Here is a 23,670-nt window from a genome sequence, read left to right on the forward strand (position 1 = left end):
CCCCTTGCTCTTCTCAGAACTCGGGCCACTTCTCAAGAACCCACAGGGTAGAGCCTCTTTGAACTCCTAAGTGTCTATGCCTTCCTGCTTGGGCCCAACCTTATTCCAGACACCAGCCCTCTTGGTGATTACCTCCAGCAGGCCAGACATGAAATATGCCAGGCTGCTAACCTTCTCTCACCTACTCCAGATATACAGCCATATGAAGAAACCCTAGCTGGACAGTAAGTCCTGATAAAAAGCCTAGTCCCCCGGTCGCTACAACCTTGGTGGACAGGACTCTTTCTGGCTGTCTACAGCACCCCAACCACTGTCCACCTGCAAGACCCTTTACAGTGCGTTCATCACTCCAAGTGAAGCTGTTCCCTTCAGACAGCCAGCCTGACTCCTGCACCTCCTCTTGGAAGTCGCAAGTACTCTCCCCAACCTCTCTAAAGCTCACTCGAATTTCCGGAGAAAATTAAATGCCCTGTTTTTGTTTACACTGCTGGTTTACACTTTTCCTTCAGGCGATTATAGCTGACATTTCATGGTTTTATCCCAAGGCTGCCACCCTTGACTTTCCTTTAGAGTGGTTAGATGATCTTCTGTGGCAAGGAACTCCCTTGTTCTTCCACCCCGATGAAGTCCTCTTCTTTTCTTTTATACTCTCAATCTCGCTCCTATTTTCCTGCTACTCCCCACCTCTCCCTGATTACATCCAACATACTATAAACCTAACCCACTCTTTCCTAGCCAACTCGAAGCCTTCTTTAGCCAGACATTGCTGGCTATGCATTTCTCCTCCTCATCCCACTATATAGCCGTTCCCGCCCTACTGACTGACTGGACTGTCTGGTAGGGGACTTTCGGCCCCATTCCCCAGCCATGTGGAAAGGGCCTAATTCCCGACAAAGGTAGCCCTTTCTCCCCTGCAGGGAGGGGCCCTTATCTCATTCCATCCAGGCCCGGCCCAAGACCAGCAACCTTCCCGCCCGGCCGGTCACTGAACCAATCACCATCCGCCCCATCAGCTCTCCCGTAACCTCGCCTCCCACAAACTCCCGCCCGGCAGGTTTCCTGCCTAGCAACCAACCTGGCCAATCACTACCCGCCAGGTCAACTCCCCCTAGCCTATCACTACCTGCCAGATCAGCTCTCCCGCCGCCCCAGGCCCTCTGCCCCTATAAAACAGATTGAACAAAGAAAGCGTGCGATTCCTCCCTGCCCGCCGGAGTCGCCTGGAGATCCCAATAAAGTCGGTACTGGTCACCACGCTTCCTGCCTCGTGTCAGTTGAGCGCCTGCCTGCCTCCGTGGGTCGGGGTCCCACAACCAGGGTCGCACATCTGGTGCCGAAACCCGGGAGGTTCGGGCTGCTGGGCTCCCCACAGCCCCCCTCCCCCGGCGACCCCTCTGGATCTGGCTGATCTACACTCTGAGTAAGGTAGGACCAATTTTATTACTCTTTCCCTGCCTTACCTTTCCTTCCCCGTGGGGTGCACAGCAGTCCCTCCCAACTCCAACTCCATGGATCTCTCGCCAAGCGCTGGCCGGCCCGAGTACGATCCTCCAACCAGGCTCCAGGAGCCTTTCGGAAGCGCCGGACAGGGGACGCCCTCTCTGACTCTTCCTCTCTCCAATTCTCCGGGTATTTGTAGTGTTCGGGGGACGCCTCGTCCTACGTTTACTCTCCAATTCTCCGGGTATTTGTAGTGTTTGGGGGACGCCTCTTCCTACATTTACTCGGTAGTTGGCAGGGAACCACTGCCGCGCCACCCATGGGGAACGCAGAGTCCAAAATACCCCTTAACACTCCTCTTGGGTGTTTGTTGCGAAATTTTTCCAAATTGGGATACTCGCAAACCTTGAGGCAAAAGAAACTTATTTTCTTGTCTCAAGTGGCATGGCCTCAGTACCAGCTCGATAACCAGTCACATTGGCCCCCGACTGGTACTTTCGATTTCAACATCCTTTGTGATCTTGTTAATTTCTGCCGCCGCACCGGCAAAGAACGCGAGGTGCCTTATGTGCAGGCTTTTTGGGATCTCCGTACCCACCCGGACCTTTGTTCCACTTGCTCTACTCATCAGGTTCTTTTAGCCCAGGTCCCTCGCAACACCTCCTCCACCATCTCCATTACCTCTCCCCCACCTTACTCAACACAGGAAGAGCTGCCTGAACATCTGTCTCCTCTCCCCCACTTCCTGCCTCAGAGGCCTCGCCTCGCCCTTCCCCCACTCCCTCCGTGCCTCCACCTTTGGAGACCGCACCCTGCCTTACCTCCCCGGTAGCAGCCCACACTCGCTCACATCAGCCCACCCTCCTGGCTCCACTTCGAGAGGTGGCCGGGGCGGAAGGTTTGGTTAGGGTACACGTCCCTTTCTCCCTTCAAGATCTAGCACAAATAGAAAAGTGCTTAGAATCCTTTTCCGCTGATCCATCTACATACATAAAAGAGTTTAAGTACCTCACTCAAGCTTATGACCTCACCTGGCATGACATTAGGGTCATCTGCACCTCTACCCTAACGGCCGAGGAACACGAGCGTATTCTGGCCGCCGCCCAACACCAGGCGGACAAAGATCATGCCATAGACAATCAAATTCCTTTAGGCCCTGAAGTTGTCCCCAATGAGGACCCGCGGTGGGATTATCAGGCAGGATGGGGCTCTGATATACCCAGGCGGGACCGCATGATACGGTACCTCCTTCGGGGAATGGAGGCCATATCGAACAAGGTAGACAATTATGATAAATTAAGAGAGGTCACCCAATTCCCAGATGAAAATCCCGCTCTTTTCCTAGGCCGCCTACAAGAAGCTCTAGTCCAATATACTCGACTAGACCGTATATCCCAAAATGGTGGCCGTACCACGCCCTTAAGATGGTGGCCGCCCTACACTTTTAATCCTATCCTGTGCCTTGCCCTTAAGATGGTGGCCGCCTTACACTTTTAATCCTATCCTGTGCCTCGCCCTTAAGACGGTGGCCGCCTTACACTTTTAATTCTATCCTGTGCCTCGCCCTTAAGATGGTGGCTGCTTTATACGTTAATCCTATCCTTCTTTCTTTCTGCCTAATTCCAATGCCACGGTCCTAGCTTCCCATTTCATTTCCCAGTCTGCCCCCGATATCAGGAAGAAACTAAAAAAGGTAGAGGAGGGTCCGGAAACCCCCATACAAGACCTGGTAAACATGGCCTTTAAAGTTTTTAATGCCAGGGAGGACACAGCTGAGGCAGCCCGCCAAGCCCGAATGAAGCAGAAGGTCACCTTGCTTGCTGCCGCCCTGAGGCCGACAGGAAACCCAAAGCCAGGGAACCCAAAGCTAAAAAGCAACTCCTGTCCTCCTCCTGGAGCATGCTTTAAGTGTGGCAAGGAGGGACACTGGTCCTCGACCTGCCCCCAGCCTCATCCGCCCACTAAGCCTTGCCCTATTTGCCAGCTCATGGGACACTGGAAGTCGGACTGCCCCAACTTGCCCAGGGTCCCGGCCCCTCCAGGTCGGCACACTGGACAGCAGGGGGCAGCCACTGGGAGCCTGGAACCTGGTCACGCAACCCAAGACCCAGGCACCCAGAATTCGTTCCCGGAATTACTGGGGCTGTTGGACGAATAGTGGGGCCCTGGCTCCCCAACTCCAGTTACCCTTGCCGAGCCCAGGGTTATACTCAAGGTAGCGGGTAAAAGTGTCTCCTTCTTGCTCGACACGGGGGCTACCTATTCTGTGCTCCCCACTTTTTCTGGACAAATCATTCCTTCCCAGGTCTCTATTATGGGGATTGATGGAACTCCTAGCACCCCAGGCCAAACCTTGCCACTTACATGCTCATATGGCCCTGCCCAGTTTACTCACTCCTTCTTGGTAATTCCATCTTGCCCGGTGCCTTTACTGGGCTGAGATATCCTCTCCAAACTAAACACCAGCATTGCCTTCTCCCCAACCGTTCAGGGTGATTTCCTCTTACTGGCCTATGCTCCCGAACACCCACAATCCGTAGACAGTCTACGTGCCCTCCTCCCCGAGGTTAATCCCCAGGTCTGGAATATAGACAGTCCCACGGTGGCAACACACCACCAACCCATTAAAATCCTCCTCCAAGAACACTCCCCTAGGTTCCTTTGCCGTCCTCAATTCCCCATCTCTAAGGCTCACCGCATTGGCCTCAGACCCATCATTGAGCGGCTTAAAAGCCATGGCCTCTTAATCCCTATAAACTCCCCCTGTAACACCCCTATCCTTCCTGTCCGCAAACCTTCAGGGCAGTATAGGTTAGTCCAGGACTTACGTCTTGTCAACGTGGCAGTTATTCCCATACACCCAGTTGTTCCCAACCCCTACACATTACTCTCACACATCCCCCCGGACACTGCCTACTTCTCGGTGTTAGACCTTAAAGATGCATTCTTCACCATTCCTCTTGACCCAAGCTCATACTTCATCTTTGCCTTCACCTGGGAAGATCCCCTTACGGGAATCTCCCAGCAACTCGCGTGGATGGTCCTCCCTCAGGGGTTTCGGGACAGCCCCCACTGGTTTGGACAGGCACTAGCCCATGACCTACTCAATTGTGACCTTACACCCTCGTCAGTTCTCCAATATGTGGACGACCTGCTAGTTTGTTCCCCCAACCGCCCCGAGTGTATACGGGCCACCACTGCTCTCCTGAACTTTCTAGGGGGCAAGGGGTACCGGGTGTCCCCTAGTAAGGCCCAAATAGCCTCATCCTCCGTCACCTACTTGGGGTTACAGTTAACGCCCGGGAAAAAGTCCATCACGGTTGATCGGCTACAGGCTCTTAAAACTCTCCAGCCCCCGCAGCCAGCCCAGGAAATACTCTCCTTTTTGGGCTTGGTTGGGTTTTTCCGCCACTGGGTACCTAATTATGCGGCCCTAGCCAAACCTCTGTATCAGGCTGCATCCGACACCCCCACGGGACCGCTCTCTTCCCAGGGCACGGTTACCCAGGCCTTCTGAACACAAGCAGTACCGATATCTTTTAACCATTGTGGATACCTTTTCAGGCTGGATTGAGGCTTACCCTACCGCGTCTGAGTCTGCAGAAACAGTTACCACCCATCTAATCCAGGACATCATACCTCGCTTCAGACTCCCAGCCACCATCCAGTCTGATAACGGTCCGGCCTTTGTCTCCAAAGTTACTAACGCTGTCTCTACCGCCCTAGGAATCCAGTGGAAATTACACACCGCCTACCACCCACAGTCCTCCGGTAAGGTAGAGCGGGCCAATGGCCTCATCAAAGAGCAGCTAACGAAACTCATGCTAGAACTTCGCCAGTCTTGGGTTGCGTTACAGAATCGAAGGGCCCTAGACCTACTCACCGCTGGACAAGGAGGCACCTGCATCTTCTTGCAAGAAGAGTGCTGCTACTACATTAATGAATCTGGCCTGGTAGAAACCAGAATCGAAAACCTACAAAAAATCAAAACCAACCTACAAAATCAGAAATTTTCAGCTGATGCCACAGCGTGGTGGTCTTCCTCTATGTATACCCTCTTATCCCCGTTAATCGGGCCCCTGGTAATCGTCTGTTTAATTTTACTCATTGCTCCTTGTTTCCTGCAGTACCTGCGGCAGCGCTTCCAGGAGCTTACACGTGTTACCATTCACCAGATGATGCTCCAGCCAATGCCTAACCTCCATCGGCCGGAATATCACCATACTCCTCTCCAGACAGCCTAAACTCCTACCCCCCACCCTTTCGCCGCCCCAAAGTCAGCAGGAAGTAGCCAGAAGGACAGCCGCCGCCCCTTTTCCCTCTTTAAGGAGTTGGGAATGTCTGGTAGGGGACTTTTGGCCCCATTCCCCAGCCATGTGGAAAGGGCCTAATTCCTGACAAAGGTAGCCCTTCCTCCCCTGCAGGGAGGGGCCCTTATCTCATTCCATCCAGGCCCGGCCCAAGACCAGCAACCTTCCCGCCCGGCCGGTCACTGAACCAATCACCATCCACCCCATCAGCTCTCCCGTAACCTCGCCTCCCACAAACTCCCGCCCGGCAGGTTTCCTGCCTAGCAACCAACCTGGCCAATCACTACCCGCCAGGTCAACTCCCCCTAGCCTATCACTACCTGCCAGATCAGCTCTCCCGCCGCCCCAGGCCCTCTGCCCCTATAAAACAGATTGAACAAAGAAAGCGCGCGCGATTCCTCCCTGCCCGCCGGAGTCGCCCGGAGATCCCAATAAAGTCGGTACTGGTCACCACGCTTCCTGCCTCGTGTCAGTCGAGCGCCTGCCTGCCTCCGTGGGTCGGGGTCCCACAAGCAGGGTCGCACATGGACAAACTCTCCTGTTTCTCTACACCTCCAGACTTCCTTCAACACTTCCCATATCCCCCAGAAGAGCTCCTCTACCTCCTAGACAGAGTCAACAGAGACACCCCAGATATCTCATCCCAATAGGCAGCTGCTCTTCTACACACCTACTTACGTAATCTTTCCCCCATGTCAACTCAACACCCCCATTCTTGGACCGCTAACCACACAAACAACTATTCCTATCGCTGCTCCCTGAAGCATTTCCTGACAATAACCCACTGGAATCCCCTTAGGAAATCTCCCGCCCTCTTTGTGTTCCTTTACACTTCACCTCAAGAGCCCTGCTACCCACATTAACCAAACAATAGGAGCATACGAACTGTGCGTTACAGAAAAGCCCTCCCTTATTGCTAGCAGCCTTAAAAACGTCACTAGCAGGTTTTGCCTAGGCAGGCATTTACCCTGTCTCTCACTCTATCCTTGGCTACCCTTTCCTGGCTCCTCAGGCTCTCCTCTGGACCCCTCTTCCTGTCTGCTCAGACCCAATCTTGTTAATGAAAGTTAGTGGTTACTTACAGATACCACATGCTTGCTCATACACCATGAAAACAAAAGCTCTCCCTCCATACAGTTACCCTGTCAAACCCCGCTACAACCATTAACAGCCACAGCCCTTGCTGGTTCCCTTGGCATTTGGGTCCAAAGCCCCAGCCCCTCAGAACACTCCATCACCTTTTCAGTTTCCACTTCCAGTTCTGTCTAAACCAAGGTCTTTTTTCCCTCTGTGGTTCTTCTCACATCTGCCTTCCTACCAACTGGACAAGAACTTGTACCCTACTTTTCCTTACTCCCAAAATTCAGTTTGCCAATGAAGACAGAAGCCTCTCTGTTCCCCTTGGGGTCCTTGATGACATGACACAAGTGGATCATTCCATTGATCCCCTAAATTGTAGGGTTAGGAATTACTACTGCACTCAGCACCGGCATAGCAGATCTTACCACTTCAACTGTCACCTTCCATAGCCTCTCTGATGATTTCTCTGCTAGACTGCAGAATTAACTCCATCACTATCCCTTCTTCAAGCTCAAGTGAATTCCCTAGCTGCAGCTGTCCTCCAAAACCGCAGAGGTCTTGATTTACTGACTGCTGAAAAAAGGGGTCTTTGCCTACTCCTAAATGGAGAATGTTGTTTTTATGTAAACCAGTCCAGCCTCGTGTATATGATGCCATCAATAAATTAAAAGACAGAGCCCAAAAGCTCGCTAATCAGGCAAATGGTTATTCTGGACCTGGCTGGACTGGCTGGACATTCTGCAAGTGGGTGTCATGGTTTCTTCCGGTCTTTAGTCCTCTGATACCTATCTTCCTGCTTCTCTTATTTGGCTGTGTTTTCAGATCTCAATTCCTACAAAATTGTATACAAGCGATAACCAATCAGTCAATATGACAAATGCTCCTTCTAACAACCCCACACTATCACCCCTTGCCCCGAGATCTCCCAGCTGTCTAAATTTTTCCTATTTTTTAGGTTTCCGCACCACCCACAATCCCGCTCGAAGAAGCCCTGAGAAACATCGCCCCATGACCCCTCTGTGCTGGCCTTCCTAATAGTCCACTGCCCTCCACTCTTCATTTCTTTTTCCTTTATATAACTAATATAAAAAGACAGGAATGCAAGCTTCGTTGGCTGCACCACAGGCCGTACCCTAAGTTGAGCCATGGCAACCCTCATGACCTCCACCTGGATGGCCTCCCGGAATTAGAAAATCTGAAGCAACTGGAAGACCATGAAAAGGGGAAGAGTGACCAACCCCTGCAGCTCCTAATTAACCTGAGATATTCTTCTGTTGTTGCTTAGCCCCGCCTCCGTTGATAAGGCCATTGGTCTTTGTAACTGACCTTGGTCAACCTCATGACACCAGGCCCTACAACCCCCTCGCAGTTTGCAAAAACCACCCTAAACTGTAACTTCTGCAACTTTCCACTGCCTACCCAAAACCTATAAAACCAACTCCTATCCCACTGCCCTGTGCTGACTCTTTTTGGACTCAGCCCGCCTACACCTGGATGAATAAACAGCGTTGTTGCTCACACAAAGCCTGTTTGGGGGTCTCTTCATTCAGAGCGCATGTTTAACAAGACCTAGAGGGAAACACTGAGCTTTTAAAAGCCTTCTATCAGATACGGCTTAGTCTGTCCTCAGGGAGCAGAATCCTATGGAAAAGAGCATATATAACCCTGAAGACTCTACATTCTATGTCCTTGTGATTCAGCAGAGGACTACTGACTGAAATATCAATTGAAGGCCGTATGCAGAAAAACTATCATTACTTGAGTTTTTCAGACAAGGATTGGTAAAAATTATTTGTATCCACTTTAAAAAAAAGGAAAGAATAGAGATCTTAAATCAATATGGGAAGTCACATTATTCATTTATAACGAATGTCTGCTGCTTGCTTAGAAAGAGGAGAGTGAGAAACGGGTTCCACCCTCTGATATTTTTTGCTTTCAGCATGAATGCAGAGACAGAAAGAAGAACAAAGTCGTAGCCTTAAAAAATAAGGTTCTGCTATTCAATGCCAGCCCTCCCAGGTTTAACCTCAATCTCCTTTATTTCATGAGGTCCCAGGTCCACAATTGCTGAGGATGTTAGTTTCTAGAGAAAAATAGAGCCCTCAGAGGAAAGGCACAAAGGAAGAATATCAAAATTTAGGAAACTTCTTCAATTAATGCTCTGCCCCTCCATGAGAATTAAATGACAATAGAACTGGTCAGTGGGTCTTTCCTACTAAATGTTTATGTGAGAAATATTGGAAAGGATATTGGCTAAGTTTGGAAAGAAAATTTCCAGGTCAACCCTTTGAACAAAGTGTTAATTTCCCAAAGTTTTAGACTCCTCCTTTGAGAGTGAACCCTGCCTGCCAATCTCATTGAGTTGTGATGATCACATAAGATAATGCATATGAAAGCCCTTTTTAAATGACACAACACTATACCTATGTGAGCCTAACTATTATTGTCATTGACCCTTGGACCTTAAATTCCTGGAGTTCTCAGGGCCTACACTTAAATCTATTCACAATGAAGCATTTTACAAACCTCCTATGGAGTGTCTTTGCTCCTACCTTCACCTGATGCAATATGAGCTACTTTCTCTATTTAAAATAGCTTATTTGCAAAAGGCTAAGGTAGCACAAAACCACCTTTCGCTTTGCAAAAGATGGTTAATCTCTTCTATTATCCCAGATATCTCTCTTTCTAGCCTATCCCATGGAATTAGAGGGTCCCAGTGCAGACTGGGGTTGATGTGAGAAGGAGAACCCAGAGGGAAGGGAATGTGCACAGCAGCTGTGGGGTGCAGGATCACAGGAATTTCATGAAGTCCAGGATGTTAGGGTATGTAACCCTTGCCAGGCCTACCAGGCCCTCCTGTCCCCATTCTCCTTCTCCATCCACTTTGTGCCTCCTGACTCTTACAGGTGCAAGCTTTTTACAATCTATTCCCTTTCTTTTCTTGTTTGTTTTGGTGTAGTTTTTTGGAGCAGATACAGCAAGATTTGTGCTCTGTAGGGTGTAATAGACCAACCACAGAAGCAGATGTTCTGTTCTTCTATGAGGAGGCAGGGAAAGATGCTGTGATTTCTCATCACCTTTGGGATCAGTTAACATCATTCACTCTGCCTTCCTTCCTCTGGCCTCTACCCTCCTGCTGGGCCTTCCCATTTTCTCATTTCCCTGTTTCACCATCACCACTGGGTGTCTTTCTTCCACCGGAGTCTGGTACAAAACTGAATCCCGTAGTGTCCACGTAGCATCTTTTACCACATCACTGCCTTTTCTTTTCCACCCCCCAATCACACTCCGATACTGGACCATATTCCCCAGTCACACCCTACTTTTTTGGGGGGTCTTACCATCTCACCTGATCCCACACTCTCTTAGGATTACAACCTCTTTCATCGAAATTGACATTGCCCACCTACCCACCCCCTCCAATAGTTTCTAGAGTTTCACTGGACTGTCGCCTCACAACCATACTTTCATGTGAACGACATAGGAAGGTTCAAGCCAGAAAAAGACCTGGACAAGGGCCTCCTGCAGGATTTCGAGAGGAGCCTAATGAAGGGTCTTAGGGCTGACTTTGAGAAGGAGATAATAACTAAATTCCATGAGACACTCACAAAACGACTTCTCAAGGTTCCCAAGGAAGAACCTAAACAAGAGGTTACTGAAAGCACCCAACCCAAAACACTTACTTGGGGAAGAACATGGGGCAGACCAATTAGGCTAGGGTCCCTGTGGTCATGCACCCTTTGTGTGCTGATGCCCGCTGTAAATCGTGCCATCTGGGAAGGCTCACATCCATGCAGCCACCATAAATACCCTCATTCAATCAAGAATATCACAGGAATGCTTCTCTGGAACTTTCCTATCTTAATTTGTGTCCTCAACAGTTTCTAGAAGCTCACAGAGTGTACTATTGGATACACAAGAGGTGGGGTCCATTGTGTGAGGTCCTTGAATCTAAAACACTGTTTAAGGTGAGCCAGGCCTCTTCCCCATCCCACTTTTCCTGACTTAGTTATTCATATTTCAAGAGCTTACACAATAACCGAGGCTGTGATGCTTCTTTAGGTAAACCCTCAAGCAATCTAGGGAAAAGAGGTTGTATCAGTCAGGGTTTTACAGAGAAAGAGAACCAAGAGGATGTATAGACATAGATACGGAGACATAGGTAGATAGACAGATACACAGATAGATGCATAGATACATAGACAAATGAAAAGACTTATAATAAGAAATTGATTCTTACCACTATGGAGTCTATCCAGTACCAATATCTGCTGTCAGAAAGCTGGAGACCAGAAGAGCTGATGATGTAAATTTCAGTCCAAGTTTGAAGGTCTGAGAACCATGAGAGATGATGGTGTAGTTACAGCCTGAAAACCAGCTGTCTCAAGACCGAGAAAGATCTGATGTTTTGGTTGAAGTCTGAAAGCAGAAGGAAAACAATGTCCCAGCTTGAAGGTGGTCAGGCAGGAACAATTCCCCTTTACTTGAAAGAGGGTCAGCCTTTTTGTTGTATTCAGAACTTTAACTGGTTGGATGAAACCTTCTCACATTGGGAGGTCAATCTGATTTACCTAGCCTATCAATTTAAACGTTAGACTAAAAGAAAGAAAGAACCCTCAAAGAAACTCCCAGAGTATTGTTTAACCAAGTATCTGGACACTCTGTGGTCCAGTCAAGTTGACACATAAAATTAATCATCACGGAGGTGATCAAAAGGGTTCGTTTAGAATCTAGCCTATGGAGGTCTCTCCCTGAACCCTCATCTGTGAGTGAAGAAGGCTAAATGACCACAAGATGGTCTCTATGTTAGTGTCTCAGGCCTCCCACAACAAACTATCACAGAGTCAGTGACTTAAACAACAGAAACTTATTCTCGCACAGTTTTGAAGGCCAGAAATAATAGTGTCAGCAGGGTTGGTCCCTTGAGAGGGTTCTGAGGGAGAATCCCCTCCATGTTTCTCCCCCTGCTTCTGGTGAGTGCTGGCAATCCTTGCTGTTGCTTGGCTTGGAGATGCACCACTCTCATCTCTGCCTCCCTCTTCACATTGCCTTCCTCCATGTATCTCCATGTCACTGCTGCTTATGAGAATATTGTCATTGGATTTAGGGTGGGCACCCTACATTTAGGGGCTTACCCTAAATCCAGAATGATTTCATCTTGAGATCCTTAACTACATATAACAAGACACTTTTTCTAAACAAGATCACCTTCATAGGGTCTGGTGGTTAGAACCTGGACATATTTGAGTGAGGGGCGCTATTTAGCCCACTACAGTCTCTCTCAAATTGCACTTATAAGTTTGCATTGGCCCCTCAGATGGGAATAATAACAACTAGGACAAGAATCTATCACCAGCTCAAAAGGGAGAGGACCTGGAACACCTTTAGCAGGAGAGGATCTGAGGGGAGATACGGGATTGGGGACCTCTCAGATCAAAGAGAAGTCTCTTGCCCAGGAAAGGGGACTAGCTGAGATTACTTGGAACAGGATGCCCCAGTTCCTTCCACAGTCTCAACTGAATGATAAATTAAAAATAGAATGAGGCTTTTCAGTGGCTTTATCCATTAAAAATAGGGAAAGGACAGGAAGATTCACATCACAAAGCCAAAAGAGTGACATTTTCTGGCTGGGTCCAGGTCCACTAGAAATCAGAGCTGTCTCTCTGGGGAATGAGGATAGTGCAACTCTGAAGAGCCACACAATCATTAAGTGTATCTTAAAGAAGACGTGGAGAGTTACTGCAAGGGACCCAAAGAAATACCCAAGGAAGTATGAAGGAGTACCAATTTGCTTGGAAGTCCAAGATTCCCAATATACAAATATGCATGTGATTACAGGGATTCTGCTTTCCCTAAACTGAAAGAAAGGGATGATGCCACCACACCCTGTCCAAGCAGGCTTTCAGTATCTGAATGTGCAAGTTATGGACAGGGTCAGAAATGCCATGAAAATTCTAAGGCTCCAGGATTAGTAACTGTGTTTGAGGCAACCATCTTCAATGCTCTCCAAGGAGCATAGGTCCTCAGCTAGACCCACAAGCCCAGGGCAAGAATGCCAAGTCCATAAAGCCACCCTCCAACATCACCGCACCCCCAGGCTCCGTCCCTGAGCTGTGTTTCCTCTGGCCAGCTAAATGTCCTCCTCCTTACTCTACTCACAGTAAAATGTATGTGAAATTAATGTGATAATTCAATTAGGAAAAAAATAATTGGTTCTCATTTTATCACTTCTCCTGAAGAGGAAATTTTCTGTTTCTCATAACCAGGGATTTATGTTTATCGCAAATACATTCATTTCTTCTAAAAGGAGAGTGAGAACATTTGTCTCTGCCATGTTTGGGGAGAATTTTTAGAGTATTCTAGGGGTTTGGCTTGGACAAATGAAGAGGTTAGCTTCAGCTCTTCTTGACAGCCAGTTCATCCTCACCAAGGTGACACGGTTAGGAATGAAGGTGGATGGTGGCATTTCACACCCACTCGTGTCAGGGTGCTTTGTCTGTATCTCTAAAGATCTCCAATTTTAAAGAGTTCTTATACAATAAAAACAAATGCAAAACAAACAAAACAACATGCACTACAAACATTCAGGGACTTTTAAAACACTGGAAAATTCAAGAAAAACCAATTGTTGGTACATGCACCACTCAGTGCTTCCCCCTGCCCCCTCATGATCTTGAACTTTATAGAACCACTGGGTGAAGTGAGTGGGAGAACTTTTCCCAGCTCCTCTGAGTCAATGCCATTGATGTGCAAGGGAAACAGCTCCTGAAGAAAAAGAGCCACGAGGTAGTGATTTGCCAAAAAGTAGGCACTAGTGGCCTGGGGAATCTCCATTTAAAAGAGTAAAGAAAAGAACCAGTAGAACCACTTGATATATTCTTTACACACAGAAGTAAGGGGCAATGTAGCTCATCCTACCTCCATTCCAGTCTCCACCCTGCATCAGCTCCCAGATTCAGAGACTAGAGAGGCCACATGTATCTCCTGCAGAGGTTCAGACTTACACAGCAGACAAAGCCTGGAGGATTAATGTCTGCTCTTTGTTACATATGTAATAACATATATTTGTCTTATTTTATTTTCCCAGCTTGAAGTTCAGAGAAGCTGAGTAACCTATTAGATGGAAAATCTAAAACCTAAGAGGAGGTGGGTCCCAAGCCAGTTGCTTTTGTTCCCAAGAACAAGGACTACTCAACAAGAGAGTGATAGTGGCTTAGCAGTTCTGAAAGACTGACTGAGCGTCACCTAACAAGCTATCCCTCACTCCCAGATTTGTGTTTATCTCCAAAGACACACACAAAGTGAGGCAGTGCAACAGAGTGTGTGCACATGAGGGGGTGGCTGCTAAAAGACCTGCCCAAAATGTCTGCAAACTACAGGAAGGATTTCTTACTCTAGCTTGCCTTCTAGTCCTGGTTCTCCCTCCCCTTTCCTAGCTGTTTCCCACATAGGAAATAGAGAAGGCCCTCAAAAGCAGGAAAGCCTATTAGCTAAACGATGATGGGCAGATGAGGACCTATTCTAAGAGAAAATTTTCTAGTGCTTTTTTGCCACACTCAAGGCCCAAGTGTGGGGGGAGAAGGATCAACTCCAGGGGGCATTATTCACATTGTCTAGAGTTGTGTTTGAGGAGGAGCCATAGATAACAGAATGCAACAGGGATGTAACTCCCTGGTAGTCCTTGGTGATTATCCATCACCAAGCCCTATACCCTGCACTAAATGTTGGGGTAAACAGAGTGCATGGCTAAGCTGGCACCTTGGTATAGAGTGGGTACCATATCACCAGAGGGCAGCTGTTGGTACCAAAAATTTCAAGAGCCAGCTCCCATCTAAAGGACTTGGATTCCTAGAGGCAGCCCCATGGAGGAATTCAGCATGGAGAATTGAATCCAAATCTTCAAGTTTAGTGCAGGGCCCTGGCTAGTTGAAGGGCTCTGCCTTTTGAGACCTCTCATCTAGAAATTTCATTAGCTCTGCAAGCTGCAGCCTAAGTTACCCTTTTAACTGGTTGGGATCTCAAGGGCAGGTTTGGGTTCATTTAGAGAGGCCAGTGGCAGTTAAGAGACATGGAATTTGCTCCCTGTCACCCCCTCTGAGTCTCAGGATCTGTTCCTTCCTTCTACTGAGAGCGCTTGCAAAGGGATCAGTGATTATCATGTCATTTTTAGAGGGTTGGGCCAGGCTTCTGTGTGGGAGAGAGTTTAGGTTAACGATGACATAAGGGTAATTTCTGAAACAATTCCTGACCTATTTGTTCACTCTGTGTTATGTAATTTACCTTCAGGACACGATATCGAAGTTATTAATTTCTATACCTACTCCCTGCCAGAAGAGACACCCAGAGGATGGAAAGTTCATTTTGCCTACCTCTCCTCCAGGAAATTCTAGGCTTCTGGTCACAGAGTTTGTTATAGGTATTATATTTGCATGGCTTAAGACAAAAGTTGTTAATTATCTTTAATACATGTTTATCTGGATTTTTGTGTGAGAGGGGAATGTAGCTGTGTGTTCCTGAGAGGGAGGAGATGGAGTGTGGGGTGGAAGGGGTGTTACTGTGTTGAAAGAGGGGGAGTCACCCAAGGATAGCAGTCTCTGCAATCTTGAGAAAAGATATGTGTTGATGTGTGCACTAATGTCAGAGCCCAGGGTAGAAGTACCCTAGGGGGTAACAGGACTTTTGATGAGTGGGCCAATGTGTGTGTTGAGGAAGCGAAAATTTGTGCACCACAGACTTGAGCTCTGCAGCAAAGGATGGCAGTGACTTACCTGGCAGAGACGCAGTGGAGCCACCGGCCTTTGAACACATCATGTTGCCTCATACAGTGAGCGTCTCATTTGCAACCTGGATGGACGAAAGGCCAGAGGATATTTCTAAGTATTTGATAGTGTTTACATTGCCAAACAGAGAAAAGAGTCCCAATTAATGGTTCATATTTAGTAACTGGGCATCATATTAAACGGAACTTAGAGGCGGATTCCATTGAATTTTAATTTAAAAATTAAAGAATATGGTATATCTTACCCCTCAGTGTTCTAGGCAAATTTATAATTTTATATTATTATCCCATTTAAACACTACAACTCTTTGAAATGAATGTTTTCCCCTTTTTCAGAAGGAGAAACTGAGGCACAAAGAGGCTCATATATATTTGGTGGGCTAGCATAGAAAGAACCATGAATGGAAAACCCCTTGTAATGTGAAGGATTTGGAGGAAAGTGACAGGAGATACAATTTTAAAATATCATTTCAGTTCCAGCCAACTGTAAACTATATCATCAGGGGGGGCTCTGAACTTTAAAGTCTAGAGTCTCACCCTTTGATCTCAACCTCTACTCCTTTCAATACATGCCCTCCAAATGCCAATTTTCTAGAACCTCTGGTCCTGTCCATGAGCAAGTCATCTGCATTCCTCCACTGCCATGTTAGACCTCACAGTCCAGCACCTAAATAATATCTAACACACCCTTGTGCCATTCTATTTTCATCTTTCCTGTCTGACAAAATCTCAACTCTCTGATTCTCCCAGACCTGCCTTCTGATATGTGACTAAGACCTGCTGAAAAAAATTACATAATCAAGTATATGGTACCATCATAATTTTAAGGTCTACAACTAATAGTCAACTCCATCACTGTATGGTAATCATCCATTCAATCATTTGTTTCATATAAACTTTCATATAAATGTTTTCTATTTTTTTAATGCATAAATGAACAAAATAGATAAATCTCCCTGCCTCTTTTATGTTATTATTTCTCATTCTTAACAAAACTATTTCAAATGTTTCTCACTTTAACAAACTTCTGTTTCCCCAATCCCTTCAGAAGAATCCCTACTTCCTAGAGAAGACAGAAGTCAGCAGGATGCAACTTTTCTTCCTCAGACTTTTAAAACATTTGCATCTACTTCTCCTTTTCTCCTCTTTCTTGTTATAGTGAAAGAGAGGTTTCCCTGGAAATTCTTATTTGACCTTCCCAGGCTAGGAAAGATATCACTACTGCTTCCTCCAGCACACCTTTCACTCTGTGCCGTGACTGCTGATTCATACTTATCTTCTCTAAGAATAGGGACCATATCTATATCACATACTTCTCATGAGCAACTTGTGCTTAGCATCTAGCTTGTGCTTAAGATCCATTTGAAGAAATGAAATCATGCAGGCTTTTCTCCAAAATTTTCCAGTAGAACACAGTAATCTTTCTGGTAAACAAGTGAGCTTTTACAAAGCAAATTCTAAGTATAGCTTTCTAATGTGAAATTTATGACTGTCGCTAACAGTCGAGAAAAGAAAGCAAAACTATGGGAGCATCATCCAAAGTTGTCCTGCTCATAAGAATTCAAAAAAGCAAAGCTATCCACTAATTACATGAAAAATATCCTCCTCTGAGAGAAAGCAGATTGGAATGCTGGCAAGACTTCAGTGTTAAATGATTATAGGATGTCACATAATATCACTGTTTTTTAATGTTGAAAATCATGTTATTAGATATCTCACTTTACATTTGGATAGAACCATTAATGTTCATATTATACAATAGCTCCTGGTATAAATGTCATGGATACGGGGAAGAAGTACTTGGCAAATTTCCTGTTAGTTACCTCCAAAAATACATGCTATGGAAGAAGACTATTTTTAGCTAAGAACTGTATTATAAATTAGAGTATGAAAGGTGCATTGAAATCAGTGCTGATGAAGCAGGTTTGTGATAACAAAGTCAGGGGTTACTCAATGGATGATAAAGAATTGTGTCTGATCATCAATTCTGATATGGTTTGGATCTGTGTTCCCACCAAATCTCATGTGGAATTGTAATCCCCAGTGTTGAAGGTGGGGCATGGTGGGAGGTGATTGGATCATGATGCAACTTTACTTCCTCAAACTTTTAAAACATTTGCATCCTACTTCTCCTTTTCTCCCTTTTCTTGTTATAGTGACAGAGGGTTAGCATCGTTCCCTTGGCGCCTGTTCTGGTGACAGTGAGTGAGTTATCGTGAGATCTGGTTGTTTAAAATGTGTGGCACCTCCCTCCTCTCTCAGCTTCTTGCTCTGGCTATGTAAGATGTGCCTTTATACCAAGATAGCAAGTTTCTGGAGGCCTTCCCAGCTATGCTTCCTATACAGCCTGTGGAACCGTGAGCCAACTAAAATTCGTTACTTTATAAATTACCAGGGCCGGGCGAGGTGGCTCACACCTGTAATCCCAGCACTTTGGGAGGCTGAGGCGGGTGAATCGCAAGGTCAAGAGATCGAGACCATCCTGGCCATGCTGAAACCCCGTCTCTACTAAAAATCCAAAATTAGCCGGGCGTGGTGGCACACACCTGTGGTCCCAGCTACTCGGGAAGCTGAGGTGGAAGAATCGCTTGAACCCAGGAGGCGGAGGCTGCGTGAGCCGAGATCGCACGACTGAACTCCAGCCTGGTGACAGAGCAAGACTCCATCTCAAAAATAAAATAAAATAAAATAAAATAAAATAAATAAATAAATAAATAAATTACCCAGTGTCAGGTATTTCTTTATAGCAATGCAAGAACAGACTACTACACATCCTTATCCTGTTTTATTTGTTTTACTCAACAATGTATGCCTTCTAATGCTCAGTTTAGTACTGAACACATTGGTGAGATAAAGAAGAGGATAAAACCAAAACCATTTAATATATACCTTTCAGGAATTGTGCAAAACAACAACCAACAACAAAGACTGTTCATCCATCCTGAAGTATGGAGGCAGCCAGTCAGAATGGTACTCACAAAACGTGTTGGAAATGAGTAGTGAATAATGAAAACGCTCTTTCAGGTCATGGTCATTCTGGTAAGTATCATTTCCATAGTTTTAGTTGGCTTAATCAAGTGATGTGCCTCAGCAATATACTAATGTCTTAAATACTTTTAAGTTATAAATTCAAGGTGAAAATAGCAAAACTTTTAATTTGATATGTGATATAATGAGGTTTCCTAAGACTATTGAGCTATGATTGAAATGCTTTAATCACCTAGGTTTTGACTGCCAATATTAGTAATATAATCTACTCATTAGTGAAAGAAACCGATAATAGTTGGAGGCAATGTACACAAACTACATTCAGCACATGAAGAAGTATGGCTCTAAGTTGTCTATAACCAAGGAATAAATTGAAGATCCATTTGCTGCCATTTCAGAAGTCAATAACATTCGAGCTTTCATTTTTTTTAATGTGCTATGAATGTTGACTTAGTATCTTTTGTGAGAAATTATTGCATAATTTCAGATTAATGTTCGATCTAAAAACATGCAGAACTGCCTTACAAAGTTGCTAACGTTCTCAATGGTATATAAAAATGAATTATAATTTCCTATCTTAAAAGAAATAAGAAAAATAACATCTGGATTTGGGAGTGACTCCAACTATACCTCACCAAGCAGAAATAGATACATCAATGAAAATTTGCAGAGAATTTTATCCTTCTTAATAACTGATTGCTTTTACAATTATATTTTATTTTATTAAATTATAACAAACCTTTGTTTTTCTCTGAACTTTATGTAAAATCAATAGGCTCTTTTTAGCTAAAAGCCCAAATTTTCAGAGGGAAAAAATGCAGATAGTTTGGCTAAAGCACTACCATGTTTCTTTGAGCTCCTAGAAAAGTGTTATTTTTAGCAGAATGTAGTTAAATGCCCTTTCTAACCCATTACCCTGGTGGCTAACTTTCCAGATTTAATGTGTTTACTCAATTCCCGAAGCTCGAGTCTACAAATTCTGCTAGACTCCTCTTAAAACTTCTGTTCACCTCTTGACAAGCTAAAGACAGTAATCAGAATCTGATTAATGTTTCCTCACGGAGGAAAAAAATCAGGAGAACATGCTGACCAAGCCAGCAGAATTGTTCCTTTTATAAAGACACAAAAGTTTAGAAACAAAAAACAGAACCTCTATTTTCAATCTATGAAGCAATTCCTCTCTGTTAATTCGCTCCAAGTATGTCAAATTTAATCCCTTAAATATGTGTTGGCAATGTGAATTATTTTAATTATAAAAGGGTATACTATAAAACAAACCACATTTAATTCAGTAAACAACCATCCACCGGAAATAGATTTTATCAAATCAAGTAATCCTTACATTATTCAACAACCCAAAAGCAATGCTTGGACGTCGCATTATTAATGACCTTAATAGATCAAAGGACACTTCAGGCTGCTGCTGGATCATGTTTTGTGGCGCAGCTTCCATTTTTTCCCGACAAGAAAGCTAATTTGACTGTTTATATGTCAGTGCCACCAAAGTGCTGATTTCATCGTATTACCTTTATTTTCAATTCTTGCCCAACGGTTCCAGGGATGTTTTACAACAAAAGAAATTTTCAACAGAAACATCTTGTGATGACCCTGACTGGGTAGATGTCTTAGTCTGTTTTGGTTGCTATAATAAAATGCTACAGACTGAGTAATTTGTAAAGAACAGCAACTTATTTTCTCACTGTTCTGGAGGCTGCCAAGTTCAAGATCAAAGTGCCAGCAGGTTCAGTTGTTTGGTGAGGGCTGCATCCTCTGGAGGGGAAGTACACTGTGTCCTCACTAATAGAAGGAGGAAGGGCAAGAGGGACAATTTTCCTCTGTCAAGCCTTTTTATAAGAGCACATAATCCCATTGATGAGGGGAGGACCTCTCATGACTTAATTACCTCTTAAAGACTTTGCCCCTTAATGCCATCACATTGGGAATTAAGTAGTAACACCTAAATTTAAGACGGGAAACACTCAAACCATAGCAACAGACACAGACACGGAAATACAAACATCAAATAACCGACTAATCTGGATAACCAAAACTTCCATCTTTGAAAGAATAAGTTACATTGGAAATGAACAGTGAAACAGATTTCTGAAAGTCAAATATACTCAACTTCCTTCTCTAGCAAGAAAACAATACCTATTTCTTTCAAAATAAAAGGAAGAAAGGGAGAGAGAGAGGGGAAGGAGGAGAGAAGAAAAGGAAGAAAGAGAAATATTAACTGAACTTCATTTTTCTTATTTGGTTTTCTTCTAAGAATCCAAACAAGTTGAAAGCATTTCTGTTCAAAATGAGATTGCTTTTGTTCCTAACAATGATCAAGATTTTTGCTCTTTATTTTTTTTCCATTTCTTTTCAGGATACTGACTCTGGGGCACCTTCCAGCTTGCTCTGCTCAGACAACGACCTACACAAGTCCACAGTTAGACCAGCAGGCTGGACAGAGGCTAAACTCCTACTCCAGCCACGCAGTAGGGCTCCTCAGTGCAGCCCCAGCCCAGCCTATCCAGCGCCCCTCAGGGTTACGTTCTCTTAGATCAACACAATTTGTTTCTAGGACTTTTATTGTTTTAATTCTCAACCGTCTGTTCTCTTAGCTTCCACACACAGTGACCTTCACGCATTGCTATTCTTTTCTAAGCCCACCCTCGGAAGAAAGTGACAGTAGTGTTTCCCAAAGTCCATGGGTAGAAGATTGCACGGAAGAAAAGGGAGCAGCCAGGACACTGGGTAGATCCAGCTTAGCCCTTAAAGCCTGTGCAGCGTTCACAACACAAAGGAAATGCAAGTCTCTTGCTACTTGCAGATGTTGCTTGCCTCGGGCACTTTGACCAAAAAAGAAAAAAAAAATGGAAGAGATAAATAAATGAAGAAGAACCTTTGTGGAGGGGAGGAAGTGAGGAAAGCCTTTACGTTTCTGTTCTCCACATACTTCATTGGCAATTGATTCGACTTTGGGAAAAAGCTTTCAGAATCGCAAGCAACATGAAGCTCTGGGAGTGTTCTTTGTTCAAGGTTAACTTTTTGCAAGTCTGATTTCCCCCTGCTCACACAGCTCTGCCACAGATCTTTGGTAGGTAAAGCATTCTTGAGCAAAATAAAATGAAAGAAAATAAAGCCTCTATTGTCTGCTCCCAAGCTTGTCTTATTGGCATTTTAAGGCAATATTCAACTCTCCTATAGATGTAATTTTCCATCAGTTATTCTGCCCCAGGGTAGAACACAAAGTGCAGAGAGAAGGAAAGAGAGCCTGCCTTGAATCACCTCTATACTAATAATATCTATCAAGTTCACTTAGGAGCATCCCTTCCTCCTTAGGCTGCAAGGACTTTTTTTTTTTTTAACCTCCTTCTGCAAACCTGACATGTAGCCAAAAACTCCCAGTGAGGAGATATATATTCATTTAACTGTGCAAAGGTCAGACAAAAATGTGATAAGGGCATTTTATTTTTCAACGCATATTAATCTCGATTTTGCTCCCCTTCAGAGACTCTTAAAACGCCATGGGAGTCAGCTCAGCACCTCAATGCAGATTTCTGGCAAGCACCATTCAAGGTTCTGTGGGCTGCAATGACACGGGTGGTCAAGGGCGGAATTACACAGCTCAGACCTTAGCCAGCTTCTTTGCTTTACTGTTTTCCTCTTGCTGTGTCTCTTCAGTCTTTGGAAGGAAATCTGTTAGGTTATTAATTTTAAGTGAAGGGCTACCTCTAGCATTAGCACACCCAATACAAATGCTTCCAATAACAATTCTACAATTTGCCTCTGTGAAATGATAAAAATTAATGAACACAAGAATGATGGGTGAACGGCTAGGGAAGAATTTGTTTTTGTTCTTTGTCAATTTAAACACACATACACACACACACAGACACACACATTTTTTTTTTTTTAAAGCCATGCTCTCTCTTTTCTGGAAGAAGAGGAGAACAAGGATGTATCATAATCTTTTTAGCAGACCTGACTGTTACATTTTCTTCTATTTTTCCAGCTCACCTCAGATTCAGCTTACTATATTAGCTTCTGAACATGTTATTCATTACTATCTGAATCATAGTCAAACCCTATATGTGTTTACCAAACCAGTCCTATTACTATAGGTCTTACCTAGGTTTCACCTATATTGTATAAAGCATCCTTTCATTTAAGTCAGTTATTTCCTTTATTAAGAGTAGCAGGGAATTTAATTATGCACTGTAGTGTTTAAATTGTCAAATCTGATCCAATCCAAAGAGCCATCTCCAAACGCTCCCCATTGAGAATAAGCCTTGGGGAGAAGTCCAATTCGTTTCAAAAAACTTTAGCATATAAAACGGTTATGAAAATATGACAACAGAAGATCTATTTCAGTTCTGCTATAAAACAGTGTGTTTCTGGTGTATTTTTGACGAAACATCCTCCTATGCCCCCATTTACTTCAAGCAAGTGTACCACCTCAGTGCTGGGGAGTGTAATAGGAACAGTCTCATATTAGGATGCACACACATTCATGTGGCCACTGAAGACTCCAGATATATTTGTAGAAGAATTCTGCTTCTTTAAGTTACATTCTCACAAAGAAATTGAGAATCACTTTCAGTGCTTTGAGGTTATGCTATTTTCACATCACATGTGAAGCTGCTTTTTGAAATCTTAGATAAAACTTTTAGATTAACAGCTACTGTGTACAGTTTAGCCCTAAGGCAAAGAAGGATGGAAAGATTAGGATTTCTTTCTTATTTAAATCTTACTGTTAAATCACAGGGAGCCAGCTGAGCTCTTGGGGGGAAAAAGTCAGGAAATAGTAGAGTGAGAAAGGTAAGCACTTTAAATTCATATCTCTTCATACGTTTCCCTAAACCTGCTTTTTATTAGACATTAAAAGTAGTTGGAATATATTTAGTAAGTTGCTTTTGCTCTACTACTTGGAGCACATTGAAATCTTTCAAATGGTGGTTAAATCAAACATACTGAAATGTTTGCCAGGGTGTATAATAAAAAAAATGATAAATGCTTCTGAAATAAGTAATAGTTAACTATTATATATCACTGTATATAAATTATTGCTGATTATTATCACCT

General features: G+C 44.6%; 2 long non-coding RNA genes across 2 annotated transcripts in view; one reads left to right on the forward strand and one right to left on the reverse strand.

Annotated features, from left to right (window-relative positions):
* Positions 1–21,306, forward strand: part of LOC105714267 (uncharacterized) — a 287,503-nt gene extending 266,197 nt beyond the window's left edge. Inside the window, exons 3-4 of the long non-coding RNA XR_002477502.2 lie at positions 18,506–18,648; positions 20,969–21,306. This is a non-coding gene — a long non-coding RNA (uncharacterized LOC105714267). The remainder of the gene's footprint in view (positions 1–18,505; positions 18,649–20,968) is intronic.
* The window catches only part of LOC105714274 (uncharacterized), a 397,021-nt gene continuing 384,451 nt past the window's right edge, over positions 11,101–23,670 (reverse strand). The window contains exons 2-3 of the long non-coding RNA XR_001106781.2: positions 15,599–15,674; positions 11,101–11,249 (exon numbers count right to left, since the gene is read on the reverse strand). This is a non-coding gene — a long non-coding RNA (uncharacterized LOC105714274). The remainder of the gene's footprint in view (positions 11,250–15,598; positions 15,675–23,670) is intronic.

This window comes from Aotus nancymaae, unplaced genomic scaffold (genome assembly GCF_030222135.1).
Source record: "Aotus nancymaae isolate 86718 unplaced genomic scaffold, 86718_ANA_hifiasm-v0.15.2.pri h1tg000064l_1, whole genome shotgun sequence".
NCBI classification, from domain to species: domain Eukaryota; kingdom Metazoa; phylum Chordata; class Mammalia; order Primates; family Aotidae; genus Aotus; species Aotus nancymaae.